At 39.8% G+C, this 15,712-nt stretch overlaps 1 non-coding gene across 1 annotated transcript; it reads left to right on the forward strand.

Annotated features, from left to right (window-relative positions):
• The first annotated feature begins 14,899 nt into the window (after positions 1-14,899).
• On the forward strand, positions 14,900-15,004 carry LOC122737682. The gene has a single exon (XR_006354488.1). It is a non-coding gene; the product is annotated as a U6 spliceosomal RNA (small nuclear RNA).
• The last annotated feature ends 708 nt before the right edge of the window (positions 15,005-15,712 follow it).

Genomic DNA, 15,712 nt, shown 5'->3' on the forward strand with positions numbered 1-15,712 from the left:
TGAGAGACGCCAGTGTGTAGCATGATAGAATGCCTTGCCTTGCCCTGCCCCTTCCTCCCCGCGCCCCCCCCCCCAGCCATTTTGCTCTGAGATGGAGATCAACTTAGAAAGAAATTCAGGCTGCTATCCTGCTGATCAGTCTAGCAGGGCTCCCTTTATGTCTGTTGCCTGCTAATAAGGATAGTGATTCTCCCTCGACAATCACTTTACACCTTTCCCGGGGCTGGTGCTATGTTTTCTCCCCATTTCTTAGGAGCTGTTTCATAGAGTCCTAAGATTTGAAGGCAAGAAACAAATCAGTACGTCAACCTAACTTTGGAGCTTTTGGCTTTCATTTTCAGTCACACCTACATACAACTGCTCTCCCTAGCTTTCCTTCTCACCACCTCCTCACAGCCAAGCAAAACAAACCTTTCCCTGAACTGCTTAAGATTCACTGCATCAACTTCAGCTGCTTTTGGCATTTTAATTAACATTTAAATGTGAATGAGAGTCACATTCAAACTTTGAGGATGCTTATAGAAATTGGATATTAAAAATGTTTAGAATTGAGACCCGGGACAATAACTCAATTAGAAGGTTAGACTTGGAAGGGGCCTTAGAGATAATTGAGTTAGACTTCCCTTATTTTACAGATAAGGGAACTGAGACTCTGAAAGGTTGTAGTTGGCAGGAAGTCACAGCTAGTTAGTGGTAGAGCCAGGACCAGAACTGTTTTCCCCCTTGTAAACCAGGGCTTTTGTCTTCAGACCATGCTGCCACCTGAGTGTAGGAATATTCAATGGATTGAGCTATCTCAAGCTTAATGATTTCACTAAAGCTGAGGCAGCATGATTCTGTGGAAATAGCACTGCTTCTGACTTGGAGTGAGGAGGAAAAAGAGGAGGGAATAAGCATGTACATAGGATCAATGAAGTGCCATTGGATCCTTACAACAACCCTGTGAGGTAGGTGCTATTTTTATTCCCATTTGACAGATGAGGAAACTGAGGCAAAGAGATGTTAAGTGACTTGCCCAGCTAGTAAAAAATTGAGGTAGGTTTAAACTCAGATCTTGACTCCAGGCCTAGCCCTTTATCCCCTGCACCACCTAGTTATACTTTAAGGAAGCACCACCTGTGTTTGAACATAGACTCAGCTATTTATTATCTTAGTGGCTGTAGGAAAGGCACTTTACTACTCTGGGCCTCCTCCTTTGTGAAACAAAGGAATTGGACCTCTATTCCTTCCTCCCATTTGTTAACCTTTAAATTAAGGAAACAATCAATATAGAAGAAAATAAGGTCTTTAATCAGGGCAGAGGAACTAAATAGCTCATGGTATCGCAAAGCAAGAAGCTAGGAATACCCAAAGATGGGGACTGAGGACAGGGTTTTTATGGGGTAACAAAACAAAAGGAGGGACAGCTAGATGGCACAGTGGTTGGAGCCAGGAGGACCTGAGTTCAAATCTGGCCTCAGACACTTGACACTTACTAGCTATGTGACCCTGGGCAAGTCACTTAACCCCAATTGCCTCACCAAAAGAAAAAAAAAAAGGGAACCAAAAGAATGCTCTAGAGTCACTACTGAAACTACTTGACTACTTAATGTAAAAGAACCTTTGACAAAAGAAACTATAGAACTGTTCCTGAGTTAAATATAGCCACTACTTAACTCTAATAAAGTCCAAGGTGGGCAATCATTGGGAGGGGATAGTTTTTGGTGTGTGGGGGGCTCCATAACTCAATCAAAAGTCTGGAATTGACAAAGATCAGTTAGCCTCAGGCAATTCATTTGCCTGGGAAGGGGCAGTGGGTGGGGATCAGTCAGTTCTCAGTGAATTTGTAATTATCACATTCAAATCTATGTGTGTGTGTATATATATATATATATATATATATATATATATATATATATATATATATATCATATTGAATGAATCAAAAATAACAACCATCTTTAAGAGATGTCCAATTTCCTGGCTGATAAGAGTGGTACTTCTAAACTTGAAGGACATGTAAAAATCTTTGACGAGGACTAGGCCAAAGGATATGTGGTAAAATGATCACAATAGACTCACGGCCATTTTGTGTAGTAGAGTCAGCCTGGAGTAGTGAATAAAGAATTGGACTTGTCCTAAGGAAGCCCTAGGTTTAAATGTTTCCTTGGACACTTACTAGCCATTCTACACTAAGCAAATCATGCACCTTGCCTCAGTTTAATCATCTATAAAATGGGAATAATAATATCTTCATGCAGAGAGTGATTATGAAGATCAATTAGGATAATGTATGAAAATCACTTTTCAAACCTTAAAGTGCTATCTTGATATCAGCTATTATTGATTTCACTGCAAAACACATACATATTAACTAGGAAGGAAAAGAAGGAGGAGGAATGTTCAGGAGTCACATACCCAGTCAGAGGACCAGAGTTCAAATGCTGTTCTTACAATTTAACATCTGTTTGACCTTAGGCAAGTAACTTCCTCCCTCTTGTTGTTAGTTTCCTGATCTGTAAAATGAGGAGGGTTGGTATGGATGAAGTCAGAAGACCCATTGAGCTTAGAGTCAATGATCCTATGATGTGAAGTTGACCTTGAAGATTGTAATAGATTAGGAGGATGAGGAAGGATTTTCTATGTAAGAAGAACAATCTACCAGTCTATAAATATTTAAGTGCCAACTATGTGCCAGACATTTGCTAAACACTGGGGAAATATATATATATATATATAGGCAGTTCCTGCCCTCTAGGAGTTTATAATCTAATGGGAGAAGACAACACAAAGAACCTGACAAATGGGGCAACATCTTAAGCAGTGGTATAGGGGCTGGAAATGAATATAAAACATTCAAAAGGACAGTGAGCTCCCTAGAGCCTACTTTGAGAAAAGTAGGAAATAAGCATGAAAGGATGGGATAAAACCGGATTAGGGAGGGTCTTAAAAGGCAGTGCTTTCCAGATTGGGAGATTTAGGATATTGGTAGTGCTTACTGTTTATTTATTTTGAAAGCATAATTGATTTAGTAGAACAAAACACCACATTAAAGGCTCCTTTATGATATGTTGTTTCCCATCAATACTTCAAAATCATTCAAGTTTCCTTGAAAGATAAAACAACCAATCAATCAACAAGCATTTATTAAGAATCTTTTATGTACCAGGCACTGTGCTCATTGCTAGGGATAGAAATACAAAGAATACAATAATCCTGACAATCAAAGAACATATATTTTAGTAAGGGAGACAAGAAGTATATATGCATATATCCATATCCATAAAGTGTATATGTACATATATGTGTATATATTTTTGTATGTGTACATATCCTATGCAGAACAAATATAAAGTGGATAAACATAAATAAATACAAAGTAAATGCAGGGTAGGTAAGGAGGTAGTCAGTTGTATGAAATGTGGGGCCTCTCCTCAAAATTTGAAAATGATAATATCCACAAATGGGGGCTGGGCTCCTCTTAGTCTAAAAAGGAGCTGCTTCCCCTCCCTAGTGAACCGAATCACATGATGAGGGAGAACCAAGGCTGATTGCCTGAGGGAGGAACTTAGAGGACGGTCTCTATGTTGTCTCCCTCCTTCCTCCTCCATTGGCTATACTGAATTCTGATTGGCTAGTTTTTGGTGCCAGTGTCTTTGTGCCCAAATTGTAACTGGGGAAAAAGGGAGGGGCCAGCCATGTTAAAGGATAAAAGGGCTCAGGAGCTCATGTTTTACTGCCATCCCATTAGGGAACAGGCCATTCTCACAAAATGTAAATAAAGACCCTTGATACTTCTCCAAAACTGACTCCCAGAAATTTTTAAATGAGGTGTCTCACAATTTTGGCGTCCAACTTGGGGCTGGTCCAGGATTTTATGAAATTATGATGTGAAAGGAACCCTTTTCTGGGCCTCCAAGTCCAATTCTCTCTGACAAGGACTTCCAGCTGAGCTCTTATCAGCGGTCAGGTGAGAACTGGGTGTGGAGGCATGCGTGGTTCCAATTAAGGGAAGGGACTCAAGTTGGAAATGTCTCAAACAAAGATGAATTAAGTGAGCTCACAAAAAGGATTAATCAGAAAAAGGAATGGGAGAAATATTTTGGAATGAATAAGGATTTATCAGGGAAGGAATCAGGAACTGAGGAAGGGTGCTAAAGGACCACGTAAATCTATGTGCATAGATCCCCATGGAAAGAAAGGGGCTGTTCAGTGAATTCTTTCTGGGGGTGGTCTTGGCAGTGTGTGGGCAAAATTTAATATATGGAGAGTTAATTGGGTGACTCACCAAAATATTCGGGTCCCAGAAATAACGAGGAACCTCTAGGTTCAAAGCTCCTTCTCCTCCGAACTTCCTTTTTAGATATTTCTCCTAAGCCAATAAGAAAGGAGCCTTACAGCTTTTTTTCCACAAAAGGATCAGATGTTATTACTTGGGAATTAATTAAACAAAGGTGAAATTAATAAAAATCAAAGATAAGGAAGTAGAGAAAAAGAAATACAGATAAATTCTACTAGCTCTAACCTAAGTTAAGCTAATTCAAAGGAAGGCAGGACTGTTTGTGTTCACTCACCACATGTACTAGTTGCTTGCGCCACCAGAAATACAGAGAGGGAGAAGAGAAGTGCCAGCGTTCTGGAGGTCACTCAGCCTCCGCTCAGTGAGCTTTCAATCTTCCTCACCCAAAAGGGAGGTCCTTCGAACACTGCCTATGGAGAGGTTTCTCCTTCTGACCTCAGTAGCATAAGTAACTTCAGGGTGGGCCAGGTGTGGCCCCTCCCAAATGAGTCAGATAAACTCCAATAATTTTTACTATAGCAGTTTGGGAAAATCAAGGCAAACCCCAGCTATCTATAATGCCAGGCCATTAGAGTCTGTGTTAGAGTCTGTGGGTGATGGAGGGGAAAGAGGGGGTTATAGAGAACCCCCAAACCCTGTGTGGCCTCATGGAACCCCTGGAAGATGAGCCCCTCCCAGTGGGTGGTTAGGGAAAGGAGCCCCTCCCTGTGGGAGGTAGTCATTTGTGGGAAATGTGGGCCCTCCCCCCAAAAAGTTGAAAATGCTAATATCCACAGATGGGGGCTGGGCTCCTCCCAGTATAAAAAGGGACTGCCTCCCCTCCCCCTCCCCAGCAAACCAAATCATATGATGATACAATAATCCTGACAATCAAAGAGCATATATTTTAATAAGGGAGACAAGAGGGGCAGCTAGGTGGTACAGTGGATAGAGCACCAGCCCTGGAGTCAGGAGTACCTGAATTCAAATCCAGCCTCAGACACTTAACACTAGCTGTGTGACCCTGGGCAAGTCACTTAACCCCAGTTGTCCAGCAAAAAAAAAAAAAAAAAAGGATGATAAGAAGTACATATGCATCCATCCATATCCATAAAGTATATATGTACATATATATGTATATATTTTTTGTATGTGTACTTATTCTAGGCAGAACAAATATAAAGTGGATAAATATAAATAAATACAAGGTAAATACAGGGTAGTTAAGGAGGTAGTCAGTCAATAAGCAATTATTACACATCCACTATGTGCCTAACACTGTGTTAAGTGCTATCTTGACAGAAATTCCTTCGAGAATGGGTTTCTCAGTTACATTTATTTACACAGAGGCTGGAGATGTAATGTCACATATGGAAAAACTTCAACTATGATAATGGCAACAATGATGAGACCGGTTTGGCTGCAATGTACAGAGGTTGGTTCACCTGACTGTCAATTTTCTCATCTGTAAAATGCATGGAGGTTGAAATAGATGATCTCTGTGGTCACCTAGTTGACCTTATGATTCTACTGTTAAGGGAGATTACAATATTACTTTGTGTGTGTGTGTGTGTGTGTGTGTGTGTGTGTGTGAGAGAGAGAGAGGGGGGGGGTGTGTGCAATTGGGGTTAAGTGACTTGCCCAGGGTCACACAGGTAATAAGTGCTAAGTGTCTGAGGCTGGATTTGAACTCAGGTCCTCCTGACTCCAGGGCTGGTGCTCTATCCACTGTGCCACCTAGCTGCTCCAAAATATTACTTCTTAGCAAAGTCATATGTAGGAACTTTGAACTAATGTCCAGCATAGTGCCAGTACGTACTTGAGAAATATTTTTCATTGGTTGAAGGGGGTAGCAGAAAAACAAAAAAGTTACAGGGAAAAAAAATATGAGTAACTAGAGGAAAACATCCAACTTGGATTGGCCTTCTTGAAGTTGGGGAATAGTCTACTGTGGTAACAGTTTGGCTTTGGGTGAAGATTAGCAGCTCTAATAAATAATGACAATATGGCAGGGGTGGTCAGGAAGATGGTTTTCCCTCCTTCCTGATGGAACCATCAGCATTTAAGAAAATGTTTTGCCAGCAATGCTAAACCAAGCAGCACATGGCGAGCTAAGTCACTACCTTGCCAATGTCTGGCATACAGTTTTTTTTTTTTTTAGCTTTGTGCCCAAGATCCAGAGGTATTGCCAGGCCAGAGGAGCTTTTGCCAAGAAAAGCAGATTAGTCTCAATTTGCTTATAAGCTTCCAGGAGAGCTGTACCAGTCCAGCTAGCCAAGAATACTGGCCAGGTGTCCTGAAGAGGAGGGTTGCCCAATTATTTGGATAATTAAGGTGCAAAATGAGCCTAGTAGATTACCCATCTCCACCGGCCTCAGATAATAAGCCCAAACCACTGCTTGGGTGGTATGGGCCTGATCTCTGCTCTCCCCAATCCCTTGATTTTGTTACCTGTCCAAGGCAAAACATTGAAGTGACTATAGCTGTTCATCTTTTCAAAATTATCTTTGGAAAGCACAAATAGACAGATGAACACTAGCTGAAAAAGCCTTCACAAATCAATCAATGTCAGGGTTTGTCCTGCTTTACAATTTAAAAAAGAGAGAGAAAACTTTCAGTTTTGGGGAGAAGCAAGTGAAGTAGATTCATGAGTGGGTGCATCACAATCAATTTTTCTTAACTAACTATGGGATGAGGTATTTGTTGTGTAGGGGGTTGAGGCAGAGGTTCCTTTTTGGGGCACATGGCACTCAATAAGGCTATTTTGCCTGAGTGAACCACAGTCTGTAGTAACGATTCCCTGGTGCTTAAAGTACATGCCCTATGGCTTTGAGCCTAATCTGCCTGAGGTGCTACATATGCTGGACTGCCTAATGAATGCACACCCTATTGAGTGCTATTTCTTCTATGGAAAAAAAAAGGGAAAACTAAGTTCCCTATTTCCATGCAAGGGGAAAATGGTTTATAAATAAAAAATGGAGACCTGCTCCATTATAGTTTGTGCATTATTGATAATGCTTAGAAAGGCTGCTGAGTGAGTATAAATGGTATCAGATCAAACGAGGAAAACATGAGAATGTAGTCTTTAAAAAAACAAAAACCTTACAACCATATTTAGTACATTTGGAAATTGGTTGTAAGTGCTGGACTTAAAAAGACCAGTTGCTTGTGGGTTGCCTTCATTTTGCTCAGAAAAATAAGCAGAAGAGAAATGCTTCATTTCCTATGTTTAGCACAACACAAGGCTTTTAAACTCCCCTGCCTTAGAAGGTAGATGGAGAAACTTGCTGAAAAAATTCAGTAAGCTCTTACAAAAGACTTGAATTCAAGGGACAGTTAACTAAAACACAAAGAGGTCAAGGCACATGCTATGTGGCTATGGGAGATCTTTGACCAAAGGAAAAAAAAAACAAGTCATATCAGCCTACTCTTCATTTCAAAAGAATTCAAGGCAGCTAAAGGGTAGGATAGGGTGAGGATGAAAGTGAAGTTTATAAATATAATGCAAAGAAAGGATGAGGACCACTGAAGTGAATATAGTATCTTGGCCTTTAATAAAAACCATCAGAACAATGCTTGTTCAGAAAGCAGGCCTTCTTTAGTGCTACTGCAGAGACTTTTTCTAAATAAAGCAAAAACAATGTTAGTAGAGAGTGACATTTTGAATTTCTTTGCAGTTTGCCAACAATTTCTAAAATCTGTTTCCTGCCCCCACTATCCCACCAACATTATAGAAGGCTTACTTTGGTAGCTTCCAAATAGGTCATAGATACCCTTCTACATTTTTTATATCTTTAGGTGCCAGAAAGACACAGAGATGCAGATTTGAATAGGCCTAGGGTGAACAAAGGCATAAGGGGATGACAAAAAACGATAGCTGTCAGAAGTTGTACTGTTGGGGGCAGCTAGGTGGAGCAGCAGATAAAGCACCAGCCCTGGATTCAGAAGGACCTGAGTTCAAATCTGACCTCAGACACTTGGCATTAACTGTGTGACCCTAGGCAAGTCACTTAACCCTCATTGCCCCGCCAAAAAAAAAAAAAAAAAGGTTGTACTGTTAGGATGGTGCAATGTTTAAAAAAGGGCAGAGACATTACTTCCTACCCCCACCCCCATCCTCCTTCCTCTCCTTTTCTTCCTTTTCCTTTTCTGGTATTTGCTTTCTTCTTGTTTACTCTTGCTGATTGGGACTCTCAAGGATGAAAGGAAGATAGAGCTATAACACTGGGAAAAGACACAGGGATCTGATCACATTATGGCTTGCTAAAGGACATACTAAGTGATTGATTTGTCCTTGGTCTTTTAACCAATTTGGCTATCCATTGAGAAATATGGAGAAGTCAGATGATTTTGTGGGAGGAATGTATAAAATACTGGTCAGCATATTCATTGGGTAGGTAGTGTGGAGCTAAATACATTTATTCCTCCCACCCCCATAACTTTGATTAAGGAGTATGGAAAGCTCTTTGTTTACAAGATATTTAGGTGTATCTTTCATTGTCTTTACTGTCTGAAAGCCAAAAGACTCTACACAGAACAGAGTGAGGGAAATTGCAGGGGTTGTACTGAATCACTTTGGACCTTCCTATGATATTTTGCTTTCAATTTTGATGTACCTATGATGCAGATTGTGATGTATCCTCATGCCAATGTATCCTTCCATAAATCCTCTGAAGCAGTAGAGTTCTTTGTTAGGGTCTTTTATTATTTTGTTGATACCAGTGCAACATTCATCCTGTTTATTAACATCTCATTGCTACAAAAGGCATTCACTTATTTTTCTGGTCATCCAGTTTCTTTATGACATATTTTATGCCATTTCTTGTATGCAAGTCATTGTCGCAAAGATGAAGAACTATAGAGGTGCTTTAGAAGAGTATATCTGTAATTGGGTAAAAAACCTGTTGTAAGCATCTTCATAGATACAGTCATAGAATCATACAGTCATAGAATCATAGAATTTTTAAGTTGGAAATGACTCTTAATATTATCTAGTCTGATGTTTACTGGCCCAAATTATACCATATTCCAATAAAATGTCAATTATCTATCAGACAACTCTTTGCTCAACTCTGTTGCTCTATTATTACCCTATGTGCCTTAGAGGCCTGGACCAGGTGCAAGGAATGAGGGTTAAGATACAGTGGGAAGGGTGAAGCTAGGTGGCACAGTGGATAGAGCACAGGCCCTGGATTCAGGAGGACCTGAATTCAAATTTGGCCTCAGACCCTTGACACTTACTAACTGTGTGACCCTGGGCAAGTCACTTAACCCCAATTGCCTCGCCCCCCCCCCCCCAAAAAAGAAAAGATATAGTGGGAAGAAGAGATCATTGTTTGAAGTTATATGCTTAAATAATAAATAAAGAGTTTTGGGAATAAAACTTCATGTATTGATGTTAGTTTATATCCTCGGGGCTGGGAAACATGTAAATATATTCCTCCTCATACCGCCCCCCCCCCCAAATATTACAGGTAAGAAAATTGAAGACAGGATAATTGAAGACAGGAGGTGTGGCCCAATCAGGATCATGTATCTCTAGTTACTGGTGAAGCTTTATGCCTTCCTCCGTGTCTGGAAATATGAAGATCTATATTAATCAAAGTAGATGGGGACAAGCAGCTACCAAGACCTCAGTGACCTTAGAAGGTTGAACACAAAGGCTATCCCTCAGCACAATGGACAGCTCCACTGCCTTATGAAGCAAGCACTGAAATTCTTTGGGTGTCTTTTTTGTAAAGGACAAATACATAGACATAGACATAGACATGTATACACCTTCATTTGACTGTGGAAGAGGAATTAGGGTGATTCTGTATGACTTCAGAAGGAAAAGGTAGGAACAATGGATTATATTGTGGGAAAGTAATTTTGAGCTGAAAATAAGAAAGAACTTTCCAACAATTATAATTCATTCAAAATGGAATAGTCTGGCACATAAATTAATAAGATTTCCATTACTGTGTATGTCCATATAGAGGCTAGATATCTGGGATATTGTGGAGAGGATGCATAAATTGTATAAAGGGGTAGAAAGGGATAAAGCATGGCCAGGAACTAGCTATATGTGCTTTCTGCCTTTTCATTTTTCACCTTTCCTCTTCCTAGATCAAGCTAGGAGGGTATAAGGGTATGTGCACTAATTGGAAACTAGTTTTATTTCCTATAATCCTATGCACTTTAAACATATGCCCAGAGAGATTAAGCATGGACTGTTGGGTTTAGTGGTCGTTGTGGAAAGAAATAATACTCATTTGGAGGTGAAATATGACCTGGTATATTAGTCCCTTATGTGTTTGTTATTGTTCTGAAAAAAATCTATGTTTATATGTATTTTCAGCTTTAACTTAGATGAATGAGATTGAATAGCACTAGAGAAGAACTAAAGCAAGCCAGATTCTAGTGTCTTTATCAAGGAGACTGATTCTGAGCAAGGAATATAAGCCCATATAGATTAATTTTTGAGAAGCTACCCTGATTGAACTCAGGTCACTCTAAGACTAGAGCTTTATGTCTGAATGACAGGTGGTGGGAATTTGACTTGAATGACCTCTGGAGCTCCTTACAATTCTAAGGTTCTATGATTTTATGTTTCTGTGTTGGGAGGGGCTATTTCTTTAGACTAATTTAATAAGTCTGTCTTGAAATCAAGAAGTATTGAAGTTCAGAAGTATTGAGCCAGTAGACATAATTATGTGAATGGAATCTTCTCCCACAGGAGTAGATAAAATTTCTGCCAATTGTAATGATTATTCACTACATTATAATATCTTATCACTGGGAATATAATCCATTTCATAAAATATTCATTATGTTTATTAGGCTTATGCTTCAAGAATAATTCTAGACTCTCTATGAGTAATTTATTTTATTTCTGTTTAGAATTTTATTTTCCAAATTACATGTAAAAACAATTTTTGACATCAATTTTCTAAAACTTTGTATTCCCGACTTCTCTTCCTCCCTCCCTTCCCCACCCACCCCCAAGAACTCAAGGAATTCAATATAAATCATAAATGAGTAGTCATTGAAAACATCCCCACATTAGCTAGGTTGTGAGAGAAAACAGTTAAAAAACAAAATTTCGGATTAAGGAACTGTCAAAAAATTATGCTTCAATCTGTTTTCAGATACCTTCAGTTCTTTCTCTGTAGATGGATTGCAATTTTCGTAAGTCCTTCAGAGTTATATTGGATCACTGAATTGCTGAAAATAACCATGTGCTTCCCAGCAGATCATCTTATACTATTGCTCTTATATTGTATATAGTACATTTCACTCTGCTTCAGTTCATGTAGGTCTTTCCAGGCTTTTCTGATAGCATCCTGTTCATCATAACTTTTATATAGTACCTTAAAATTGACATAGAATTTTCTTCACAATAGCCCATCAAAGTAGGTACCATATGTTTTGCCATTATAATCAATCATCATAACTGTTTCCCTCCATCCTATTCCCTTCCCATGATATTTACTCTATTTTCTATCTTTTACCCTATTCCTCCTCAAAAGTATTTTGCTTCTGACTGCCCCCTCCCCTGCTCTACCCGCCCTTCTTTCATCCTTCCCTCCTTATCCTCTTCCCCTCCTACTTTCCTGTAGGGATAGATAGATTACTCCTCCCACTTGGGTGTGTATGTTTTTCCCTCCTTCAGCCAACTCTGATGAGATTAAGGTCTTTGAGCTAATTCTGTGTTCTAAATTTTCTTTTTCCCTCCCTCCTCAACCCTCCCTATGAAATCAAGAAATTCAATATAAATCATATGTGTGCAGTTATGCAGAACATCTTCACCTTCCTCAAAAGTGTTTTGCTTTTTACTGCTCCCTCCCCCAATTTGCCCTTCCTTCCATTGCCTCTCCACCCCCCATTCCCTTCCCCTCCCACTTTCCCACAGGGCAAATTATATCATTATCCCCTCTTGAGTGTGTATGTTATTCCCTCTTTGAGCCAATTCTGATGAGAGTTAGGCTCACTCATTCCCCTGCTCCTTCCCCATCTTCCCCTCCACTCCACATGCTTTTCCTTGTTTCTTTCATGTGAACTACTTTCCCCCAATCCACCTCTTCCTTTCTCTTTCTTCCAGTGCATTCCTCTTACCCCTTAACATTATTTTGAAGATGTCATCATAGGTCAGCTAGGTGACACAGTGGACAAAGCACCAGCCCAGGACCTAGGAGGCCCCGAGTCCAAATCCAGCCCTGGACATAAGCCACCTCACCTTTCCTGCCACACAAAAAACAAGGATAAACAAAAAATAAATGCTTTACAGATATCATCCCTTCATATTTGATTCACACTTTAGCTAGGGGGTAAGTTTCTCTGGTGTACCCTGCCTGAAGATTCTGTAGGTGTGATTACAGGGTTGGACTTAACACATAGCCCAGCATGGTTCCCTGTAAGCTGTCTTTGACTGGAAAATAATTTCAGCCCACCTCTTTTTGCTCCACTGGTAGTTTTATTGCTGTTTTGGGGGTAATTGTATCAGTAGCTCTGTGTGTTTAATGTCTTTCCTCCATGATCTTTGCTCTGTCCCCGAGTATTTGATTTTAACAGAACCTTGACTTGGTTACAATAAAGTGCTTGATTGGCATGGGGGCAGCTAGGTGGTATAGTGGATAAAGCACTGGCCCTGGATCCAGGAGGACCTGAGTTCAAATCTGGCCTCAGATACTTGACACTTACTAGCTGTGTGACCCTGGGCAAGTCACTTAACCCCAATTGCCTCACAAAAAATAAATAAATAAATAAAATTTTTATCCCTAGGGCTTAGCACTGTGGCTCACATGTAGCAGATGATTAATAAATTACTGTTTGATTCAAATGAAACCCAGGAATGAAAGCAACTAGAAAGAGACATGACAGCCTGACTCTAAAAAAGGTCAGGGCAGGTCAAGAGTGAGATGGGGCAAGTGCAAAAGAGAATATGATCTCATTGTGCAAAGCCAGAAATCTACTGTCTGTTAAGGAGGAATTCACACTATGTTCAGTCCTGAACCTACTCATAATTGATGTTTTACAATAATAGAATGAGATGCTTCCTGAGGTGGTGAGCTCCCCATCACTGGAGGTGTTCAAATAGAAATTCAGTGCTCCCTTCCCTGGTTGTTGTAGAGAAGGGGCCCATTTTGGGTAAGGATTGGACAGGATGACCTCTGAAGTTCCTTCCAAATCGTGGATTCCATGTTTTCATGTCTATATTACAGACTAATTTTTCACAGGAGGGAGTTCACTTTGTAGGATCCCCTTCTTAGATCATAGGCAAGGGTTCTTAGCCCCGGGCCTATGAAATTCTTAAAAAAAAAAAATGTTCCCAACTGTTTCAGAATAATTGATTTCCTTTGCAATCCTATGTATTTTACTTTATGCATTTAAAAATATTCTATTCAGAAGGGCTCCCCAGGCTTCCCCAGGCTGCCAGAGGAGTCCATGACATGAAACACTTTAAGAACCCATACTACAAAATGTGTTTCCATGTGCAGTGATCCTAGTTATCTACTAGTTCTTCTACTAGCTCCCAGCACTAGTCCCATTCATTTGATTGTTAAATAAATCTGTTTGATTTCACCCAGCTGCCTTTGGCTCCCCAGAACAAACCAGCAAACATATTACCAGATCTTTCTGCCTCTGACATTAGCCACAAACAACAAAGGGTAGCCTTGGGCTTCTTTTTATTGCTTAGAGAGGTTCAAACATAAAACCATTTGTTTGCCTGTGCAGACTTTAATGAATAGCATTGTAGTTGAAACCCAGTTTACTAGGTGTTTGGGGAAGTGTACTACTGGATACTTTATTCTTTCTTATTCTTCATGGGAAAAGTCTAAACAATAAAAAAAATGGAACCTATTTAAGTAAATAACATCTATGAATAAGAAAATCTGTTTTCTTTTATTCTGGATCTGGTCATCACATTAATTCGTAATCAGAATCATGGGGTTTTAAGCTCAAAGGAACCTTAAAATTATCTGATCAAACCTTCTCAATTTGCAGATCCCTCCCTCTAATTGAGACTTAAAAGAAGTGCCTAACCTAAGGTCATACAGGTAAGAATATAACCAGGGGTCCATTGCAGGCTTTTGACTTTTAGAACAACATTGCCTGTATAATTCATATAATCCTTATTCTCACTCCCATTCTCACTGACAAGTCTCAGGTCCCAGAGTAAATTTATATTACCCCTTTGAGATTCTAGGGGTCCCCCTGAGCAGTTGAGGGTGATTGTCTAAAACCATTAGTTTGAGTCCTAGCCAATACATTTTGCCTAAGATTATAAGTTGAGAATTGTTTTGGTTAACAAGCGTTAAGTTGCTTTTGGAAAAAGGTATTTACTAAGGAGGTGCAGTAAGATTAGTTGGTACCAAACATCCTCCCAAATGTGTGATTACAGAGGCACAGTGGGTAAAGCACCAGCCCTGGATTCAGAAGGACCTGAGTTAAAATGCGGTCTCAGACACTTGACACTAGCTGTGTGACCCTGGGCAAGTCACTTAACCCTCATTGCCCCATGCAAAAACAAATAAGCAAAAAAACAAATAAATAAATAAGGTTAAATAAAAACAACAACAACAACAACAACATTCCTTAACAAATATCCTTGGTCAAACAAAACTTTGACACTCAATGGCTGTTTAAAAAAAAAAAAGCATGTCTTTTATACAGCACATATATACTAAAATTGGAATGACACAGAGATTAGCATGGTCCCTGTGCAAGGATGACATGCAAATTTGTGAAGCAAATGTGTGATTACACACTATCCCACAAGTACCTACAGGGTCTAAGGGAAAGTGGGCTCAAGCTCAGAAAACACACGTGGAAAAGGATAACTCACAGCCCCTAGTTTCTTGAAGTCCTTTTCTCACACTCACAGAGTGCTCAGGACTTTTAGCTATGATATAGTTTCTTTTCTTAGCTCCTTGTGAAGCCATGAATCTATGTCTGGTTTGTTGCCTCTAGTGCAGACATGGAATCAGTTCATCTAGGGATGCTGCTTGGACATTAATGGGAAGATGGAAAATTCAACAATTCTTCCCAACCCATAGAAGCTTGCAAAGTTCTATTCCAGGAAAAAGTGTTAGGGAGAGAACAAGGCTGAAGCCTGGGCCTTTCCTCTCCCTCCCCTGTAACTGATTCTTTTTCATGGGTCTTATTGGGACACCATGCTTACTTCAACTTCTCAAATGATTCAATCTCTATTAATTCCCATTAATTGGGACATAGTTATAGATGACCCTTAGGGTTTGACCAAGTATCATTTGTTTCTCTGAACATGGTTCCTGTGCTATTTCCCTCCAATTCCGTAATTTTGTTGTTGTTGTTTGTTTGTCTTGTTTTGTTTTTGCATTTAGTCTCAAACTATGATTGAGATTGACTGGTCATCTTATCACTTAATTTAAGTGGGTTGGGATGACTTAAGCATGGTACTTGAAAAATGAACAGTAAATGCTAGTTGACTGA

Source organism: Dromiciops gliroides, chromosome 1 (assembly GCF_019393635.1).
Source record: "Dromiciops gliroides isolate mDroGli1 chromosome 1, mDroGli1.pri, whole genome shotgun sequence".
In the NCBI taxonomy this organism is placed as follows: domain Eukaryota; kingdom Metazoa; phylum Chordata; class Mammalia; order Microbiotheria; family Microbiotheriidae; genus Dromiciops; species Dromiciops gliroides.